The sequence below is a fragment of the Bradysia coprophila genome, assembly GCF_014529535.1.
Source record: "Bradysia coprophila strain Holo2 chromosome X unlocalized genomic scaffold, BU_Bcop_v1 contig_26, whole genome shotgun sequence".
NCBI classification, from domain to species: Eukaryota; Metazoa; Arthropoda; class Insecta; order Diptera; family Sciaridae; genus Bradysia; species Bradysia coprophila.
Window position 1 is genome coordinate 3,522,104 of NW_023503313.1, and position 18,105 is coordinate 3,540,208.

At 33.6% G+C, this 18,105-nt stretch overlaps 1 protein-coding gene across 6 annotated transcripts in view; it reads left to right on the forward strand.

The window, feature by feature from the left end:
- Window positions 1-18,105, forward strand: part of LOC119069202 (polypyrimidine tract-binding protein 1) — a 231,769-nt gene that overhangs the window by 88,130 nt on the left and 125,534 nt on the right. The window contains exon 1 of one of the 6 annotated variants that reach the window (XM_037173167.1): window positions 3,471-3,489. The exons of the other annotated variants lie outside the window; for them this stretch is intronic. The gene's annotated coding sequence lies outside the window, so the exon portion shown is untranslated. Of the gene's footprint in view, window positions 1-3,470; window positions 3,490-18,105 lie in introns of those variants that run through there. 6 annotated transcript variants of the gene reach the window in all.

Here is an 18,105-nt window from a genome sequence, read left to right on the forward strand (position 1 = left end):
AAAAGAAGTTGGTTGACTATATATATATATATAGCGCGAACCGGTAAGATGTAGGGATATTCATAGCCTAACAAACTCTTAAAACTTTACACAAAAATATTTTTGTTGTTGATGACGATGATGGAACCATAGTCGTCTAGATAATGTACGTAAATATTTGATCATTAAAAGACGATAAAACAACATGCCTTTGTACAATAATATTTTCCAGTCTTGTGTTCATGTCTTGCATTTTACTGACGGGACGATGACATTATCATATGGTCATCTCAGTGGTCTTTTCATTTTCCTTGATGTCTTCTGCATACAATAAGGCAGATATAAAAAAAACCAACGCTGCATAATATATAGTGAATCAAAAATGAAACTGCACAACAGTGCAGAACAGTGCGCCATTGAATCACAATGCTTGTTTTTCTCTAGAACGAGTTTCGTAGCATTCGTTGATACATTTATAATTGTATAGAAATCGAAAGGAAATTTATTAGAGTCGTCGGTATGAAATGAGAGTACTGTCTGTATGTACGATTCTTGAAATCAAAACGCACGATTCCTATAAACATTTATTATGAACGTAGAGGAGGTGAACAATGTCGATAAAGTCAAAGTCAAAGAAACAAAAAGTACACACACACACATATATATATATACATAAATAAACACACAGCGAAAAAAACCCACACTTTTCAATATTACAAAATCATCTTCAAATTCTCAGACAGTTTCCACACAGCACAATTATGTATTAAAATGGTTACCACCATGATATATAATGCTCAATTAAAATAACCGGTTTCTTGTAACCGTTTATATACAAAAGAAATGTTTATTTCGTTTTTTTTTCTTCGTTCAGCATTCGAAGATTGGTATAAAAGATACATAAATTTATAAAGTCTCGTTTGGAAAATCGACGTATGTATTGTTATTAGTATGGGAGCATTTTGTTCCTAGCGTTCCTAACTGGTGTTCAACAAAAACGTGATTATGGGGTACGAGGTTTCACTAGTAGACTAACTAGAATTGTTCAAGGCCACAGATCAACAGGTCTGCCATATAAAGCGATCCGTTTATTCGATTACCTACTATAATTTTCATCAAAGATTTTGCAAAAATATAAATTTTATTTCAGAACCAGACACCTTACATGAATTAGCGAATTATAAGAAAAAGTAAATGTCATTCATTTAGCTATGTATATCGAATAGTTTATCTAAAAAAAGCTTCTATTGACATCTTCAGGCCTTTAGACTCGGAGCTAAAGAGATTAAATAACATTTTTTTATAATTCGCTAAAATGACGTGTCCTTTTTCTGCATTTAACTATTAACTCAATTACATAGTTGAGCTGAGCATAAGAAAGTCTTGTACTTCATTTTTTCTTGCACAACACTTGTACTTGTACTTTGTGGGGTTCTTCTTCTATTTACATTTTACCTCTGGTTTTTGGTAAACATATAAAAATTTCTAATTTTAGTTATTGTCCGGGTACTAATAATATCTAAAGTCAACCCCATAATCAACTTCTATTTAGACACAGTAGAAACGCAAGTCATTTTTCTTTTCTCTTTTGACGACATGTCCCTCTACTATTTATTTGAGTTGAATTGATTTTCATAAGTTCACATTGAGATTTGATTTCAAGGTAGCTTCTTCTTGTTATTAACTAAGGTGTTAGATCGAAAAAGTTGCGAATTACGTCAATATTGTTGGCATTAATCGTTATATGATTGTTTTCTTAAATAATTATTATCGGTTGAAGTAAGTCGATTTGGTTATTTACCTCGTACTAATTTGTTTTTTCTTTCTTTCTATACTTTAGGTAAGTCAAATGCGTAAAATTTTTCGACTGAATTAGGTAAGTCTCTATCTAAGATTTATTTTCAATATTTATTCTGATTGAAATAGAAATGTAAGTATTCTCAGATAAAAGAAGATGGTTAGTTCCACAAACCAGAGAGTCTTCTGTTTGAAGAATTATAACAGAGCACAACTATCTTCATAACATCAGTTCGGCTTATATATTAGTTTCATCTCGTGAACATTGAAGTTCGGAGGGCTAATCCGGTTTTGATTTTTTTTTCTCGAATATTTTTCTTTATACACAAAGACCTCAGCTACACAATGTGCATTGCGACCGCTTAACAATGTTTACTCTACACTTTACTGTATGTATATTTACACATATGCTTTTTACGTACTTCTGATTTTAATTTCGAATTGCCAATTTTGCAAAATATGCAAATCGCAAACGTTTTTGCTAAATGGAAACATTAGATAGCACACACTGTCGATTATTCGTTTCTAAGAATCCATCATATGGAAATCAAATGACATAGACTAATTTTTCAAAAATAGCCGGCACTCGCACACAAACTGTGCGAGTGTAACAACTGAATGCTGAATGTGACAAATAATACTCTATCATCATATTACCCAATTAGAGTCCACTAAAGCCATTTAAACTTGTCCAATTCTTTTATTTTTAATTTAACGAAAAACGCAATCATAATCTATCATCTCTCATACATCAAACAGGTAACGCTTGAGGATTTGCCAGAAAATTTATCTGTGTCTGTTTAGCTAAGAGGTAAATTGCTGCTATTATGTCTATGACACGAATTTGCATTGAAATAAGAATGTAGTAGTTAGTTTATTAACGTTTGCCTTCCCAACGTGTTGAAACATAGCCAAGTTGCCAGCATCAACGACATACAGAATATGCATGCACCATATACAGAACGAAATGTTTCGACTAAGCACACAGTCGCTGATTTTAATTTATCTGTTGCGTTTTGGTCGAGAGATGATGAAATTACTCGTTGTGACACTTCCTATAAAATGATTTCATAGAATCTACCAATTCTTTCATTTCGTCCCAAATCACGTCACTTTTATAGGAATCGTTTTTTTAATTTTCTGAATGTTATGTATGGTTTTCGTTTGTTTGAAATTCATCAATATTCATTTTTATAAATTTTTAAGTCTCATACTCGTTGCATTTAATGAATGCACTTTAAACAGTGAAGTGTTATATCTCCTGTTCTATTTAAGTGTATGAATTTGAATATACTGGTTTCCAATGAATGTGTGTACACATTCATTATCAATCATACGTTACCCCCCTTTTCAACACAGCGCACAATTTTGTGTCTATCTTATACGTACAATCTAAACGCATTTCGTCACTGCTCTCTAGCATTGATTAACACTTCTTCCGTTTGGTGCATGATGTCGTGTTCGAATAGTCCGCGTCTAAAATCAACTCGAAAGTGAGTATATAATATGAGAAAAGAATCTATTTGAAAAAAAAAATATGTCGGAACTCTTCAAAAATCATTATTATTTAATTGAGGAAAAGAGGTTAATTTTCAATCAACTAAGTCGTTTATTAGTGCGGGTTTGTACGAGTTCAATTTGAATAAATATACTTTTCGGATGGAATTTTATAGCAAGCAAACACAGCGAAGAGAAGAAGAGTTGCGTGCCTTTGTAAGTCATTTAAATTGATTGAATTTGAGAGCAAACCGTATATATATGTATACGAAATGGAATTCCTACGGTTTATTATATGGAAAATGTTTTTGAAGTGAGTTTTCATTTTTTGCTTTTTGTTTTTCGGTTTGTCTCAAATACAGTTTATGGCGGAAATTGTTTTTTAGTTCAACATTCGAGCAAATAAAAATGCGAGCGATTATTGCAGAGTTTTTTTTTATCATCTTGTAACATTTCGGCTATACGTTTTGGTGGGACAGATTTGCGAACACGTGCACACACTAAAATTGTTTCGACGAAACGGTCTCATTGATTTTTTTTTTTTTGTGAACGACATAAGGATACACCAATTGACACATTCTTTGACGTTCAGTCAACATCCCTTCAACCTGGTGAAATTAGTTTTTCGATTAAAAAAACAACGGAGTTTGTGGAAAGCATTCGGTAATATTGTACTGGATTACTATCTACAATGACATAATTCGTAGCTCAAAGCTTTCTAGAAAAACGGATAGAAAAGAAAATCATTAAATCTGTCACTTCATTCGTTTAAACCAGACATGAGCGCCGCCGAAAATAAGCCGCCGATTAAGCCGCCGATTAAGCCGCCGCCGGCCATTTTTGAGCAAGCCGCGCCGCAGCCGAGCCGGTGCCAAAAACACGGCTCAAGCCGGCTTGAAACGGCTGGAAAATGAAATAAAGATTTCGAAAGGTGAATGGGTGAAATAATTTTGAAAACCGAGATTCCTGTTGATCCTAAGCAGCTCAAGTACATTTTGAATTTTTTTTTTTCAAAATTAAGAAAATTTTGAAAATTTTCTTGAATTTTCATGAATTTTCCAGAATGGTATATTACGTCCTCGCTTCTAAGTTTGTTGTATGACCTTTGCGGAACGAGCCGAAGGCGCACAATCAGTTAATTCACAAATTTGAGAAAACTTTATCGATCTTTGCGAATTTTCTCGATTTTTTTTCTTTTCAATTTTTACTTGATTTTCGTGAGCTTTCGATTTCTTCTCGAATACCATTTTCTAAATGAGTTAAATGAGTGTACCGGAGCATGATTTTCCATTTAGTTCAAGTTTTGAGGCAATAAAACTTGACGTGTTAGTGAACCTTAGACTTAGAGACTTGCTTGTAACAAGACCAGTTCCACTTGCACTTTGAACAACCTAATCTACCTACATTTTCGCTTTCCGTACAATTTCATTTTCATGCTTACTAGTTCATTTTCCATGAATTTATCTAAACTCTTTTATTTTGAAAAAAAGTTAAAAGGAACCTCCAGCCAAGCCGTTTTAAGCCGGCTCAAGCCGATTTTTTCGCCGCCGCCGAGAATTTTTTTTCGGCTAGCCGCCGCCGAGGTTTCTCCGTCGGCGCTCATGCCTGGTTTAAACTATTTTCTAGTGTTCAATACAACGTCTATCATTTCAATATTTTTATCAAACATTTCGCTATACAGTCGAAGAAATAAAGATTTCGGGTTTTTTTTAGAGATATCATCATTTCTCTAATTCTCTCAATTGCCATTTGAAATAACATGCGAAATGAGAGAATACAGAAAAACGATGATGTCTCAATCCCGAAATCTACTTTTCTCCGACTGTACATATACATAGGATAGCCACAGCTCATTGCTTATTCTTATTATCGTTGTCGACAGCAGATGAATGGCCGAACAGCTGAGAATAACGTTGCTGGACTCGTAACATAGAAACGGGAATTCCTCAGTACAGAGAAAATGATAAAGCCTCAATTTAAATTGTTCTCTGAAACATGGTCGAACACTTCACAACTAACAATAACAATGGGACATTATCTATAAGATAGCAATTAGGCCGCACCTGTATAGCACATATAAGGCTTAATGCGATAATAGTACCACATTTATACACCTTTAGTTCTACATGAAGATTGTATGAATCAAACTAATCATTTTGTCATGAATACTCGAACAGACATCTAAATTTGTAGGTTTGGTTCTGGATTTTACTTGATTATTTGGGCAATGTATGTTTATTGCAGGGACTATTTTTTAGGAAATGGTTTTCCCATATTTTTTTTACGAAAATTTCCCTGGTTTTCCGATATAATAACAAAAAATGTTTTTTGAAAATTTGGATCAATGCTGAAAGATTCGCAAAATATGGACACAAATATCCGAAAAGTAGTCCCTGGTGTATACAAGTCAATGGTTATACAATCATAGTGGGTGGTTTACCAAAATCACCGATACAACATGTATACATTGAATGCCTGATTTGTTACTTTCAAAATGTGCTAACAGGTTGGAAGTCCTGCCTCTTTCAGTTTACTGTACACTTCAACAGACGATAAAAATATCACCAGCAATGGATTCTGGAAACTCTTTCATGGACTTACATATTATGAACTGATGATGGTCCAATTAAAGTCTGTGCAACAATTATGTTTCACTTAGACCTGTTGAAAATATTTTTGTTCGGTTATAACTGTTGTAACTTGTAACCACTAACTACGCCGTAAACGTTGATGTTGATAAATTAAATAATTTATTTGATCAAATATAATTGTGCCTAGTTATTTGTCTACAATACACAAATAATCCACCCCAAGTGGTTATGTAGATAAATTAAATACAAATGGCAGATAATGTAATTCCAAACCTTTGTGTATGCTATAATTAATCGATATTTCCAATTACTTTTGTGTTTCGAAATAGATTCCATGATTTGTACTTACCTCAAAGGAACATTACAATTTGTAAAAGTCGATTTATGGATATTGTTTTTAAGATAATACAGTCATCAGTTGTTGAACTAGATTTGGGAATTATTAATAAATGAACAAGTGAAATAAGTTCCATATATATGTGTGTATGTCAATCGATCGAACCTCTGAGGATTTAGATATACATTGTGATTGAAATGTTTTGAATTATGGGTTCGTGTCTCCACAACACACCAGACGCAAAACGCACAGTAAATGTTTTGTATTATTTGTTAACTGTTGTTAGAAATTCCGGTAAATAGATTACAAAACAAACGTAATAATTGCATTGCGTTTCCTATTCGACTTTGCGTGCGCTATACCTACCCAGCTACAGAACATAAATTTAACATCAAAGTCAATGAAATAATTAGTGTTTGTAGCGTATAAAATTAAATAACGAAAAGCAAAAAAAAAGTAGTTTCTTCGAATAGATTAAAAAGCCATAACACGTTAGAATTTATGTTCGCCTCAAGACGTTGTTCAAGAAAATATAATTTTTAGCCGAGCGAATTACCCGTACATTCGTCTTGAATTGAGTGTTTGCATCTAATTGTAACAAAAATTCATTAAAATTTTAGTTACGGTTACCAATTCTATTAACATTACTTAATAGTAGTTTTAGTTATGGTTTATGATTAGAATTGTGTTCCATAAATTTACACAACGTTTCAATAATAATGTTAATGATATTAGGGTTCGTTCTGTTGATCTTGAAAACATTTTGCTGCAGATCAGGGATCACAAAAGTGTAAATTGATTCTGATTTTTCACCAGCAATACATTATTGATTTATGGTCATTTTTATTGGCTTTATCGGATGTATCGAGCCCTAAAAACAAGGAATTCTTTTTCCCCGCGATTGTAATTTGTCGCGGTTAATAGATTTTTTTGTTACGAGTGATGAAAAGTTGACATTTTTGGGACTATCACAATAGTCATGTAACCTTGCCCTAACAAGGCGAAACCGAGTATGACAAGCTTACGAATTCCACTTTCATCACGAGTTGCAAATGACGTTTTCTGCTCCTGAGGAACATAATGTGACGAAACCACAACAACATTAACAAAGAAATCACTCTACAACCTTTTCAATTTTACTTGGCCACCATCGTTGCACACTCAATAGCGTCCTTAAAAAATATATATGAAATTCCATTGTCGGCCTTGTTTATCGACGCGTATTTCTTGTTACGAGTGATGAAAAGTGGCCTTCCCTAGGTCATAACATCGCTGCATCGCTCATAAAGTAAAACTACACTCAGGAAATATTTTGATATATCGTATCACGATGAGTAAGAGCCCGCGGATACTTTTACTCATCTGGAAATATCAAATTACTTCCCTGGTATAGTAATGTTCTATTAAAAGGAGTTCTACGAAGGTGTTATTCTATCAGTATTATTCTAAAGTTTATCGCTTCAAAATAAAGAAAAATGATCCTTTGCGATTGAGGCGTCGTTAACTTCAATTAAACCATAAGCCACACCACACTTCGATATCGACAACGTTCACCGAACTGTAGTACACATTTAAAATTAATTAAATCACCTGCCAATTACAGAATCATCTTCACAATATGTGTACGTTCCATCAACACGTAGATTTCTTACTTCAAATAATACAATATATAAAGCACAATATCTCCGCAACCCTCCCAAACATCTGACGGTTTAGATATTATATAAACACAAATAGAATAAAATATCTCGCTTTTCTACAAGGAAATGATTTTTTTCTTCTTCTTTCTGCTCGTCAAGAGAAGAGCCTAAAATTCCCTTTTATGCTTACAATCTTATGTTTTCAATCAATTAATGGAGTGTTGATGCTTTCGGCAGATAAGGCGGAAAACACCAAAGCCAATTTATTTTTCCTTCTTAAGTGTATGACAAATAGGCAACAAGTATTTTGTAATTATATTCAATATTTGAAAATTCGAGCAGAAAATAATTTTAATTTTTATTCATTTATGCATGACACAGTGATTTACAAAATTATTAATTTAATATTACTTTTGGCATTTTCCCTGGTTACAATTTTAAGTATAATAACAAAGTCTATTTTATATCAACAAATTTTTGCCAGAGTGTGATTTCAATTCTCGATGGTAATGGTAATGGCTTCGACTTTATGAATATAAGCTTATTAGAGGTTTATTGTTTTGTTTTAGGGCGTATGGAAATTTCCCTGTTTATAGATCATTATTATTGCAAGTGTGTTGTATCTGTATATGTACACACGCTGATGTCAATTTCGACTTTTGGGTAACATGAAATTAATTTGATAAAATTCTACATGCTACATTAAAACATCTTTCGGCTTTTCAAATTAAAATTATTGCTCGGTGGGTAATTATTACATATTACTCTTCGTCTTCATACTTTATAATCATTTAGCAGGTGAACGGAAAAAGAGCGATGGCTGTTTACACCTGAGTTTATATGATCTATTTAAATGCTAGAAACGAATATTCCAACACAATATTTTACTACCTGCCCCGTACCAAAGTTGACCATTACACAGCAATTTGCCACCTGCGAAAATGATCCATTACAGTTGTACTATTTTCAGATATTTTTTTTTTCATTTTCTTCAACTTTCAATCAAGTTTCGCATGGGTCGGTAAACCAGAATACATTTGATGTTGCTACGTACTTCATTACTTCGGAAACAACTTTGTGATACTCGCTAACTCACTCGTGTAACTTGCTTCGGCAACTGTTTTTCGTCAAGTGTAGTAGTATACCTCACATTTAGCTCGAATATACAAACTCTACATTCGTCAAAAAGATAATCACCGAAGCTCGTTGCTCAAAAACTCAAATGTCAGTAATGAATTACTGTCGCAGCATCCAATGTAGCCTACTATTACAAAAATGTTCCTAGTGAAACCAAAATCACATCGTCAAAACTGTCTCCAACTGAAGCGTTACACTCGATTGTAATCGACAAAACACCCGACATTCGTATCATTTGACTGAATTTTCCATTACACTCGCTAAACTTGTGGATAAATCGTTTCGAAACCGAAATTCTAAATGCCCAGATGAAAAATCTCGGTTGTCACATAATGTTTAAATTATTTATTGTATATACGTATGCATCGTTACGTGTTGCTATTTTCTCGAAAGCTACGAAACACACGTTCTCATCACACTCCCGTTATGGTTTTATGGGTTTCAAGTACACATATTACAACAAGTGTAAGAAATTTTCACCAATCGTTTTTGTTGAGTATTCGTGGCACACCAAGCGCAACTATGAAATTAATTTATGGTAAAATGGTGAGGTTGATCTTTGCGTAACATTTTCAATATGTTTGATACAACAACTGAGGTGTTCTGATGTTATCTAATGAAAATTGAAATCTTGAGCAGATTCATAAATTCAACATCACGTGCACCTGCAGTACTATCACTCGGTCACTAATATCTGATATTATACGAATATTTTACGATATTTTTTTCTTGTTTCGATGAATATAGTTGAATGTACCGTCCTGTAAGACCTAAAAAGTGTAGAGGACAAATTCTTTCGGACCGGGCAAACGTTTTTATAATGCGGGTGGACCGAACATAGCCGAATTGGAATTTTCAATTGTAGTTCTTTGTTCAGCTACACCAAATTTAAATTTTAAATCGATTTTGAACGGACAATTTTAAAATTCTTCCGTAGGGTATCAGGCGAGGGGCTATTCACTGGCCAAAATGGGGTGACAGCATTTATTTGCATTGTACACATTACGTTTGCACTGTCATTATCATTACATTTAACTTTCTCAACCTTTAGTCGTATTTACGCGACATTTCCATTGGCAAATATTTGCCAACATTTACTCCCATCTGCTTTCAGCCCGTGACACAATTTTCCCTAGTCGTGTATCAATTGATGAATTTCCAATTGCGAAAAAGTGAACATAGAAAAATTGAGAACAATATTTGAAGTGACAGTTGCATGTCAATTTCTTTTCGTTTTTTGATAATTTCGACAGATCCTGTTGCCGCCACTAAATAACTGCTAAAGGGGTCTACAATTTCTATACCATATTGCGTAGGACATTTTATACGGCCAAACTAGCAGTTACATAAATTGGCTATGAAAGAAATTTAACCATAGGCAATATCAATTAACAGTATTTGTTTCCTCTCTGTTTCATCCTCTTTCGTGAAAAGCAAAAATTTTCGTGAAACTTTTCCAGATATCGGTGTTTTGCAGCGTATGTGATGGCCCTTTATACATATTATAAACACTGTTTGATAGACGTTGGCACACAGCAACAAAACACAATCGGATCTATATTTATTTACGAAATAAAAAAAAACCAACAACATAATGTTCATATGTTTATCCGTATACCATCTACACATAGCATGGGGGGTAGGTTAGAAAACGATAAATGTATACGAATATTATATGCATGGGACAAGTAAGGATCCAGTCGGTGGGTACATGTTGAGTTTAAGTATATATCCCCTAGTTTATACAACTCTCTATCTGAATCCTGAGCATTAACGTCAATAAATCTCTGGGCTATTTCACGAACAAAACCAGGTATGTTAAAGGAGTTTTGGATATGTTTCACGTACACTGCATATTTTAATATGTGTATACAATGTAACGGATATTTTATTTGTGTAACAACATGTCTATGTAGTAGAGAGACATAAACTTCAAAATATAAAATGGAAACTGTATGCACATCCATATTATGGAAAATTTTTACTCCCAAAGGCATTATTTGTTATTTGTTAAAAACCCCCATAGTTCGGTATACGAGTTTATGTATATTTCAATATTTTGTGACCGTCAGTCGCAGACACAGGTGTATACTGTAATGATGGCTGTGCCACTGTAATCCTTGTTGTTGTTTTCGCTTCTATTTTTTTATTATCATTTTCAGTTCGGTAGCATTTACTTTCGTTTGACCGCAGCCTGTCCTTTACAAACATCAATATGAATATCAAAATACAATCCCCCCTTACCAATTGTGTCGGATTCTTTTTTCACCAGCGAAATTCTTTTCCAATATATCTTTCGAGAACTATCGTTACCGAGACGATTGATTCAATAGGCTGATCGAAGATGCTATGCTCGAAAATCCATTGAAAGTTTCTATTCTCATTTTTCCGATTCGACTCACTCACTGATTCGCTTGGAGCGAATAAAATGAAGAATAGAGAGAACCGCCTGAATTATCGTTTGATGTTTTGCTACTTGTGTCTGCAAAAACGTCGCGTCCGTGTCGGCGTGATGCTATTTGTCTTTTGATGGTACATTCGCGTGGTAATTAGTTATATCGTGCTCGTAGCTATGCGACGACGACGGTATCATAATACCGATTTCTTTTTATGTCCGATAATATGTTAAGACGGTTATCGTCGTGAAAATAATGATATTATTTTCGCTTGCTCGTATTATATTTCACTTGAGAACGGTTATTGATTTACGATAGCACCGAAGGAAACATGATTCATTCGGAAACACACACTTCAAAATCGTATAAATCGAATGGCTTTAAACTACAAAGTCGTACGGATAGGTTTATTACATCGTTTACGTTTCATACATTTGTTTTTCAGACATATATTTTGTACACAGAATACACAACACCAAGTCATTTAAATTTTCGCGATAAAAACTTTTAATTTATGCAAAACTTTTCTCATAAAAATTTACGTTTCTATTTGGAGCAGAAAAAATCAAATTAAGTTTTTAAAAAGAAACATTGTTAGTCCCTTTCTATATTAATTCAATTAAAACTAGAGTTTTTACCTTAATTTCATACCCCGCACTCTGTGAAAGGTGTAGTAGATATAAATGTTGTTCTTGTATCGCTTATATGAGTTTTTAATGAAAAATAACGGAAAAAAGAAACGTTTTCACTCCAGATTCTATGATTATCTCTACGTTAATTACTTTTTTTCCCCGAAACACTTATGAAATTTTTATTACAAAATTTGTGTATATGACAATTTTTGAATAAGAGATAAGGACACCATTTCCGACTGTGATCGCTGTCCGTAAACTTAAGTTTTTTGTGTCCTGAAAACTTTCGCAGTATAATAACATATAGATCTTCCCTTATCCGCATAGACATCGCATTACATATGATAATCGTTATTAATATCTTCGCTATGATTTGTCTTCACAAGCTTCTGTACAGACGTACGTGACATTCTCCATACGAACCAATATTAGTGTCTGTCGAAATTCTATATTCCGAAAAATACATAAGCCATGACTGATTTTAGACGAAAATAACATTTTTCTTGACATCGATTGCTAACGTGAATTGATTTCGGTGTTCGTTACAATCTCATTAATTTTAATGTTTAGAGTATTGCTCTATATATATACCAACAACGGTTCGGATTTACTTTTCTGCGAAATTAAATTGCTAAGCGCAATGGATGTTTTTTCGTTGTTGTTGTTTCCATTCGTTTGAAGGAAATGTTTTCTTCGACGATAAGATGCGATTTATTGATGTGTATTGTGAACGAAGTAGATGAAATTTCACGGAACGCTAACATTTCCAATAACGTATTTGACCAAGCAAAGTCTGTACTTTGAGTATGGATTTTAGATTGGGAATGACTATAAAAGATGCATGTCAAAGATGGGTTTCTAATTGAATACTCGACTGTTTCGAGTGAACATTTCCATAACTGTTATAAATCCAGAGTGCCGACTGAGAATTGTCGGTTCCCTTTGCTGACCTAAAATTACTTCAATATCCAACCTTTTTTCAACATAAAATTTCGGACTTAAAACTGAAGTGATAGTAACTCGGAACCAGCAACGGAAAGTTTCTGGATTAAATGAAAAAAAAAAAAACTTTGAAATGGTATCTAAAGTACCACGTCTTGTCTACATCCAAAGACTGGATTCGTTTCAAATTTTGCCTCTGTTTAATAATTATGGATGTAAACAACTTTGTAACATGAATGGATACTGTTGACCTTACCTAAACGATATCTGTGGAACGTCTTTTAATTAGTAAATATATATGTAGGACTGTAGGAGGTGCGCTATCTGTCTGCGAAGCCCATCAAACAATTTTTTTTTTGAAACTTACATAAAGGAGACTTGTAATTGAAGTAAAAATCCCTATATTTTTAGAGAGAAGTAAAAAAAGGGTTTGGTTATTTCAATGAACCGTACGTATAAACCGATGTCGCCCAGTCGCCTTGTATATTTTTTTTATATATTGGCTTATGTTTTTCAAAAAAAAGGAATAGTAAATTTGATTAACATTTTTGTAGGGTATCCTTTTGAAAATCATTTTTTTCTGATTTTTTTATATACATTTTCCAAACAATTATTTTTTTCATTAGTATAGTTAATTGAACGCAAGAAATGAAAGTATTAAGATGCAATTAAAACGAGACCTACAAATGCCAAAATTGGTAAGATTTTAATACTAACGCTTAAGAGCGTACCCTTCAATAATTGAAATTGAAATTACAGTTAATATTAAAACAATTTGTGTCTAAGTTTGTTTCAGCTGTTTTACTACACGGTCCTCACACATAAACATACTGCATATTCGTCTATATGCGGCTTTCATAGTCACTCATGCACGTATGGCGAAACCGTAAAAGCAGTGGTACCAGCTGTTCAAGCAAAATTAGACACAAATTCAGTTGATATTAATTGCTTTTGAAAGAAATTGTCGAACTTTTGCTGCATCTTTAGATCCAAATGAAATTAGAGCACTGTGTCCGTTAACAGACTGCACAGCTAAACCAAGGCTGTAAACTTTGGGCCAAAGTTTGCGGCCTAGGGCTACTTCAGCTGACTGAAATTGGTGTCCGGTTTGAGAGGATCCGATGAAGAATTGATCAAAGAAAATTCAATTTTTTTGTTTAAGAGCTTCCGAGCGTACGCTGAAATTGTAGCCTACATTTCTGCGCTTTGAAATTTTTGATCGCTGATATCTTTTTACGAGAGCCTTTTTTGAAAAATGTACGACCACATTTTCGAGTAAAAATATGTCAACTTTGAATAAAAAATAAAATTGTCTGTGAAAGTTCCATGTACTTTGAGAAAAGTGTACCTTTGATGCAAATTTAAGGCATCGGTACAGTTTTCTCAAAGCACATGAAACTTTCACAGACAATTTTATTTTTTATTCAAAGTTGACATATTTTTACTCGAAAATGTGGTCGTACATTTTTCAAAAAGGGCTCTCGTAAAAAGATATCAGCGATCAAAAATTTCAAAACGCAGAAATGTAGGCTACAATTTCAGCGTACGCTCGGAGCCTCTTAAGTTCCACATATTAAGTTGTTTATTTGGCTGGGTATTTCAGACTAAAAGTTCTAAATTGTTGAGGTATCATCGCGTGTTAGCATAGCAGGCGTGACGCAAAAATTAGTACAGTTAGAGGCAGTGAAATTTCAGCATGAATTTGCTTCAGCTATTTTTCCACTGATCCACTCAAACAATCAAAACGTTTGTACGCGCTTATAAGGTTTTACCACTACCACGCGCTTGCGTGTAACAGCTTTAACCTTATAAACAAGTATAGTAAAACAGCTGAAGCCAATTCATGCTGAAATTTCACTGCCTCTGACTGTACAATACAAATTTGATGTATTAAGATTGAAGCAACAGAAAATCTTTTTGAACAGTGCCTTTGGAGCCGCGATATTTTGGGACAAAAATTGTCGTCTGCCATGTTTGACATCGACTTACGGGGTATTATCGTCGGCGTTTTATTTCCTCAAGAAGGACAGACGAACGTTGGACGAAAAAGATCATGAACTGGCGACAATATAAAAGACGAGCTATAGAGAGCTACCAGAGAGATGGACAAACGGAATTAAGAATATTGCAGGTACAAACTGCCAGCAAATGGCAATGGATCGTACGAAATGGAAAGAAGTTGGAGAGGCCTACATCCAGCAGTGGATAGATACAGGCTGAAAAAGAAGAAGAAGAAGAGATCGTCGGCGTGGCCGATCGACGCATCGCTCTAACAAAAAAAAAATCATTTTAATTTCTATCCAGTTGTCATCATCACCGTATGTCAAGATATGACATTACAAAATGATTAAAGTATGTGAAGCATAATATATTATCTCAGATCGTTATTTTAGCCAGATTTATAAACAGTTTGTTTTTCATTTGAAACTTATTTGCAAACTGAAAGTCGAGAAGAGAGAAAAAAGAAGAAAATTTACAATTTATGTATTCTCGAGTGGTGAAATTATATGGAATGATGTGGCTGTGCTGAGGTTGAGTTGAGATTATGTTCAAGTAGTTGAGTGTATTGTTTAATGTATGTATATATGTATATAAAAGGCGGGAACATTGTCAGAAAACTTTTCCATTTATCTTCTTTACTTTGTTTCGTATGCTGCTTACCTTAAAATTGATTTTTACTAATCTTAACAAAGTACCGTGTCGTCTACGCGCATATTTTTATAATATTTATTATAAAACACGAACACACTAGACGTATTTTATTTATTATAAAAGAACAACAAGAACATTCGAAATTTTTCTTTTTAAAAGTTTTCTTTTTTCTTCTTTTAGTAAAAACCACTTGTTAGATCCATTTTGTTATCTTCACAACCATGAGAACATACATAACATGTAACGTACAAACGATTTTGGTATCGTGTACTGTCTGCTGACGGTAAATTTTCATTTTGAGTTGTGTATTGTGAATAAACTCCGTTCGTTACGGTCGGAAAACAGGGCTTATCATTTTGTTATACAAAACCAACGGGAAAACCAATGTAATAATAATATTACAAGCTTTCCTCTTTCTACCTCAAACCTAGAGACGGGTTTTTGTTCAAACTCCATCTGTTTTACATGTAGATATATGTATGTGGTGGTATACAGCAAACCATTAGTAGCTACATAACAAGCATTTATTTTCCGTAATTTGATATGATTTCGTAAATGGAGTTAATTAAATATTAAATATTCACCGAAAACCCAATGCGTTAGGGATGCTGGATTGTATACATCTATGATCCCATTCGCATTATAGCATTTTAGAAAATATCGAAATTAGGTTGAATTTTAAAATAATTAATAGATATTCCTATAAATAAATTATGCTGCAGTCATCATGTATTTTGTAACAATTTTAGTTCCGGCAATATAGTCCGCTAGCTCCTGGTATTTTAACTATTTTGCTTATAACTTCATTTCTCTGTTCGGATAAAATAGCAACACAATTTTGTACGGTGAACACGATGAACAAATAGCATAAATGTACCCTGGAGTATATATTAGAAGTATTATTTTAAACTTTCCACTGTTTACGTAAGCTACCGACAATGTTAACCAGAACGAACTCAACGAATTCTATTTAATTTACATGCGAAAGCACATTGCTTTTAATCGTTTGATGGTGAACTGATTCATATTATTGTATCAAGTATTATTTGAGGAATAACTAATTTTAAACTTCCACTTGTGGTGCTACAATGAGCTGCGAACAATGTAATTATTGCCCTTTTCTTTTCCACATAGAAAAACTTCTCGCTCTTTTGCCATAGACAATTTTCAATTTCACTTTCACCGTATTTATAGCTGAAAATCTTGACAAATCGTCAAATAAAATTTTCCCCTAGTAACACACAACCATACAACAATTGTATTATTCCTTAAGCGCCAGTAGCTCAGAATCGTTGACAAGTCAAGATTGTCATTTTTATATTGATTGCTGATAAATTCGCAAACTCAAGCATGTGTTCAATTTTCTTTCAACAGGAGTGTCTCGTTAAAGCGACCACTATCGTGCGTGCAATTCAAGTTTAAAATGTATGCTTTAAAGCTTACATTCAACATTGCAAAAAGAAAGACAAAAAAAAAATTCATGAACATATTACCTCATACCTTGTCGAACAGAAAAGCAGAAGAAAAAAAAATCCGAACACGTAATCCATTGCGCGTAAATATATAAGTGCCAAAGTCATAAATCTTCGTTAAAACACGTTTCATTCACTTTTCGTAATTTTTTTTTCTTTTATTTTGTTCTTGTCTTATGTTCAACCACATCAAATTTAAAATTTAAATGAAAGTAAATTCCACTTTACTTTAAGTTTTCGTGCTTGGCAAAACTGGTTTTATATGAAAATGATCATCATATTTATGTAGTAATCTGAAGTTTTTGAATAGAACGATGATTGTTTATTGCACAGCACCATTGTTGGTATACTGGAAGTCAAGGCAGAAACAGAAACGTGGAGGAACATGTAGCACACTATATGAAACAATTAAATTGATGACTATCATGCACAGTGATGACTCCGTACAATGTGAAAATGGCCATTTTGCGAGTAAGGCACTGATACTCGGTGTGCTTGTCGGCATTACTTTTGACTTTTTTCGTGCCTCACAGTACGCATTCTGATAATGGTGAATCAATCGCTTGTCATTTGCGTATTCATCTTATAAGTGAAACCCAAAAAATCGGCAGTTCCGTAACCGAGCGAAGCAAGCGCTACATGCTTAAAAATGTGTCTAAAATTAATCGACCAACACACCAGACAGAGTTCATGCAAAGTGACCAAACAACGAAAACGATTCTCTTTCGTCTGAACGCGTTCCCGGAGCATAAAAGTGTCTTCATGACGCAATTTACGCAACGTTCATCGTTAAAAAAACATTTTCTTAAAGTTAAAATATTAGAAATTTATTTATTTATTGAGTTTACCTTGAAATATACAGAGCCGAAGAGAACGTTTTACACAGAGTATACGAAATGATAAAACAGTGTACAAAAGAAAGAGTTAAAAGTTGCTTGCACTTCTTATGTAAAAAAAAACGATTTCAAGGTTAGGCTGTAACGTATCAGGATAAGTCGAAATGTTTGTTGGTTTTCGTTGTTCATTTGTCTGT